At 48.0% G+C, this 5,209-nt stretch overlaps 1 protein-coding gene across 1 annotated transcript in view; it reads left to right on the top strand.

The window, feature by feature from the left end:
* GPT2 (glutamic--pyruvic transaminase 2) overlaps positions 1–5,209 on the top strand; it is a 48,487-nt gene that overhangs the window by 27,208 nt on the left and 16,070 nt on the right. The gene's annotated exons all lie outside the window — the stretch shown is intronic.

A 5,209-nucleotide genomic window follows, 5' to 3' on the forward strand; every position in this document is an offset into this window, starting at 1 on the left:
ATTATTATTTTATAGAGATTGGGTCTTGCTCTGTGGTTCCAGGCCTGGCTGAAGTGCAAGTGGTATGATCATAACTCACTGCAGCTTTGAGCTCCTGGTGATCTTCCTGCCTCAGCCTCCTGAGCAGCTCAGACTATAGGCAGCGCCACCACACCCAGCTCGTATTTTAATTTTTTATTTTTGTAGAGACAAGGTCTTGCTGTGTGTCCCAGGCTGGTCTTAACTCCTGGCGTCAAGTGATCCTCCCAAAGCACTGGGATTGTAGGCATAAGCCACTGCACCCAGCCAGGGTTGTATTATTTTTAAGACTGGTTTTTTGTTCGTACATTTGCAAAGACTTGCCTCCTTGAGATTATTTACTCACAAACTTACCATTAATCATAGGCCTCATTTCACCGTCACTCCTCCTTATTTTTTGAACCAGTTTTGAGAATGCTGGTGTGTGTGTTGGTTTTTCTTTGATACAGCACTGCTGTGTCCCTTTGAGGCCTGAGAGGAAAAGTCATGTTCAAAACAAAAGCTACTAAACCAGAAAAGCCACGAATTTCCAGAAGTTGAAAAGCACCCCCAGTTTTGCATATTTTTCTTTAAAAAAAAGTCCGCAGTCCTGTCTGTTTTGATATTTCTGGGCAGCTGGCTTCATATGCCCCCAGTGCTATTTGGACGCAGGGAACAAGGGCTCCTCCTCCTTTTTTGAGATAAATTGGGTCAGGGCCAAAATCCGTTTGAGTTGATTGTGGAATCTGTTTCTCGGGAACATCAAATGATGCTTCAGTCAGCTGAAAACATCCCTTGAATTCCTGCATGCAGAAAATGGGTGCAGCTGGCACTACCACTGGCTTGTTTACCCCAGCTCCTGGGAGCAGGCGGATAAAGATTCAGTAGGAAAATAACATAGAGCTGGCTTCTCAATCCTAGTTGTACATTAGAATCACAAAGGGAACTTTGAAAAATCTCAAAATCAAGGCCACACCCTAGGATCTCTGAGATATCGGTAGCCTGTGCTGCCGGGGGTGAGACCCACTGCCTCAGAAGCATGGTGCCCAAGCTGCAGGGCCCCACTTCAGACACTTGGACGTAATTGGGCCGGGGTATGGTTTGAGAGTTTGCATCTCTAACACATTCCCAGGTGATAATGACGCTGGGCCCAGGACCACACTTGGGGTAGCAAGTTCTACATCTTGGGAAAGACACTGTACCTAGTCCACATCACAGAGTCAACACATTCTTGGCCAGGTGTTTACATAAATCTTTTCACCTGACCGAGAAGAAGTCACTGTTCCAGAGACTCCTGCTCTGAGTAAAGAGGTCATTTTCTGTTAATCTGATATGTTAACATAAGTAATTTTTTTATTTTTTATTTTTTTTTTATTTTTTTGAGACGGAGTCTCGCTCTGTCGCCCAGGCTGGAGTGCAGTGGCCGGATCTCAGCTCACTGCAAGCTCTGCCTCCCGGGTTTATGCCATTCTCCTGCCTCAGCCTCCCCAGTAGCTGGGACTACAGGCGCCCTCCACCTCGCCCGGCTAGTTTTTTGTATTTTTTAGTAGAGACGGGGTTTCACCGTATTAGCCAGGATGGTCTCGATCTCCTGACCTCGTGATCCGCCCGTCTCGGCCTCCCAAAGTGCTTGGATTACAGGCTTGAGCCACCGCGCCCGGCCAACATAAGTAATTTTTATAAATTACTTTATGAGTGAGCAGGACCTGGCCTTGCTCCTGCGGTCTTCATTGTGTGAGAGTCAGTCAGCTGTAAGAAGAGGGTCTCTGGAAAATAGAAACCCACCTGTGGTGACCATATGTCTTGTCTGGACCACACACTGTGACCAGGGTAGCTTAAAGGTGTCCAAGTGGACTGGGTTCTTAAACCAGGGCCCTTTTGGTATCAAGACAGAGACCCAACTCGAGACTGAAGGGATTGGAGGGTGGAACTGTGGAGTGCGGGGTTGAAGCAGTGCGCCTGAATCAGAGTCCGTGTCACAGGAACCTCAGTCCTTCCTCAGCTCTACCTTCCTCTGGGTTGGAGTCCTCAGGAAGAATCCATCCTTGGAGTGGCTTCAGCACTTTCAGCCATTGCCATCAGCTGAGCTACCTTACAGCAGAGCCTCTTCCAGAGTTTCACCAGGCTGAGGTTGGGTCACCTGCCCATTCCTGAACCAGTCAAATCCCTGGGACTCTGATTGGCAGCTCTGTGTCTCAGGCCTCCCGCTGGAGTTCCCCATAGGACAGTGGTATTAGGCCATTCTTGCATTGCTATAAAGAAATACCTGAGACTGCGTAATTTTTAAGAAAAGAGGCTTGATTGGCTCACAGTTCTGCAGACCGTACAGGAAGCATGGTGGTATCAGCTTCTGGGGAGGCCTCAGGAAGCTTCCAGTCAAGGCGGAAGGTGAAGGGGGAGCAGGCACATTGCATGGCAAGAGCAGGAACAAGAGAGAGAATCAGGGTGGGGCAGGGGATGCCGCATACTTTCAGGGTCCGCCCCCATTACCCAAACACCTCCCACTAGACCCAGCTCAACATGGGGATTACATTTCAACACGAGATTTGGGTGGGGACAGACATCCAAACTACGTGAACAGTCGTGATCTGTCACTCAAAGGAGGATGCTCAGTCACAAGCTACAGATCTTCCCATCAGCTTTTGGGGAATTACTTTGGCCCAGCCTTGAAAGGTACTTGGGAGACCCCTCTCCAGCCTTTTGGCCTGCATCAAAGCTGTATCTCATGTCACCCCCAGCTGGGCACAGCTGTGCCCTGGCCCCTCTAATGCCATATATGACATTCCCTCCTCCTGCACCGCTGTTCATGCACTTGTCTGTTCACTGGCTCAGCGGGCATGCTCTGAGGTGCTGGAGAGAAGTAAGTTCTGCCCTTATCCTCATGCTGACATGGTGTGTAACAGCGTGACGTGGTGTGAGAACACTGGGTCTCATTTCCTTTACTGGGCTGAAATCTTTTTAAGGCTCTGGTTCTTGCTTAGCCGCTTGTGTTCCCTTCAGCATTTAGTGAACACAGCTTTTCTGGTGCTCAAATCCTGGTTTGCATTCCAACAGGATACAGTTTGTGGCATCACAAGCATGGAAGGGCAAGACCAGGAGGAATTACAAGCAGGTTCTGCTGTCCTCAGAAGCCAGCCCTTCTCTATGAGAATAGTGGCTGGTTTCTTACAGAAACTGGTACCTGCCACCCTCCTGGCATCCCAGAACCCTGAGCTTTTTAAACAGGAAGGCTAGTTGGTGCTTTCTTGGAAGAAGAAAAGTTGGTCCCTTAGTAACGGAATTGGTTCATTGCTTAGCTAGTTCAAGATAGAAATTCTGATGGAATCATGCCACACTCTTACAAGATATGTGTGTATGTTTTTTCCAGGCATGTTTATATTTTTGCATAAACCAGAATATAGGTATTATTAACAAAAAGATAAGATACTCTACATACTGTTTTGCATATATATATACGTGTATATATATACACGTATATATGTGTGTGTATATATACGTGTATACATATATGTGTGTATATATGTGTGTGTGTATATGCGTATATATATGTATGTACGCACACACACAATAATAGGCTGGGTGCAGAGGCTCATGCCTGTAATCCCAGCACTTTGGGAGGCTGAGGCTGGAGGATGGCTTGAGCCCAGGAGTTTGAGGCTGCAGTGAGCTAGGATCATGTAACTGCACTCCAGCAAGAGTGACAGAGCAAGACACGGTAAAGAATATACATGCATGCATGTATAGACATGTATGTACACACACTCAAGATATATATGTAATATACACAGACATATAGTAAACAAACATGGCCCTTGTTAAGAAGTTAGCAAGCCTGATTGTAGTGGTGGTTTTCCAGAGGATATTGTGAGCACATCAGATATTCCCAGTGCCACACTCAAAGCAGATCTCAGGAAATACTGAGGGAAGGTCCCATTTCTACCTCGTTGCGTTTACTCCTTCCCTCACCTGTACCCATGGCATTTTGTGTGAACGGATGGATCACCATCTTGCTGTTTGCACTCATTTCTCTAAAATGCAGTCTGGGTGCGGTGGCTCACGCCTATAATCTCAGCACTTTGGGAGGCCGAGGTGAGTGGATCACTTGGGGTCCAGGAGTTCAAGATCAGCCTGGGTACATGGTGAAACCCCTTCTCTTCAAAAATAAAAAGTTAGCTGGGCATGGGGGCTCACGCCTGTAGTCCCAGCTGTTCAGGAGGCTGAGGCAAGAGAATCACTTGAACCCAGGAGGCGGAGGTTGCAGTGAGCCAAGACTGTGCCACTGCACTCCAGCCTGGGTGACAGAGTGAGACTCCGACTCAAAAATTAAAGAGAAATAATAAAATGTGTTGTAAGTGTTCCCTGTTAGTGTTGAGTCCTGCAGCGTGCTCATCTTTAGTGATGCCGGGTAGCAGCTGACAGGAGACACCAAAGCTGGTGCCCAGGCTCATTCACTTAGCATTTATTCTGCAGTTATTTATTGAGTGCCTGTTGAGTGCTGTCTTTGAGGGCAGATCATGAGCGGGGAGAGGCCTTGTCCCTGCCTTGTGGAGCTCATAGGTGCCTCTCTGGGGAGAAAGGAGCTAACTCTTCACCTGGTGACCATAGACAGTGCGAGTCTCTTCACCATCTGCTGCTGGTATGCAGTAATCGGGGGAGGGCACTAGCTGATAGATTTAACTCCTGCAGTTGTATTTTCCCGTTCTTTGTTTTATTTTTGAGACAGAGTCTTGCTCTGTCACCCGTGCTGGAGTGCAGTGGAACAGTCATAGCTTACTGCAGCCTCAAATTCCTGAGCTCTAGCAATCCTCCAGCCTCAGCCTCTCAAGTAGCTGGGACTACAGCCATAAGCCACCACACCTGGATAATTTTTATTGTAGAGATGAGGTGTTGCTGTGTTGCCCAGGCTGATCTGGAACTCCTGGGCTCAAGCGATCCTCCCACCCTGGCCTCCCGAAGCACTGGGATTACAGGCGTGAGCCATTGTACTGGGCCTTTTCTCCCTGCTCCTTATGATGCTTCCATGCCTCTCTGTTCTGCAGCGCAGACATACCACACACCACATACACAGACACACCACAGAGACACGTACAACACACATAGACACATACTACACACACTGCACACAAACACCCACACATACACATGTGTGTGCACACACACCCCAACACACCTACACATACACCACATACACACACCCCACCACACCTACACA

The sequence above is a fragment of the Piliocolobus tephrosceles genome, chromosome 17, assembly GCF_002776525.5.
Source record: "Piliocolobus tephrosceles isolate RC106 chromosome 17, ASM277652v3, whole genome shotgun sequence".
NCBI lineage: Eukaryota > Metazoa > Chordata > Mammalia > Primates > Cercopithecidae > Piliocolobus > Piliocolobus tephrosceles.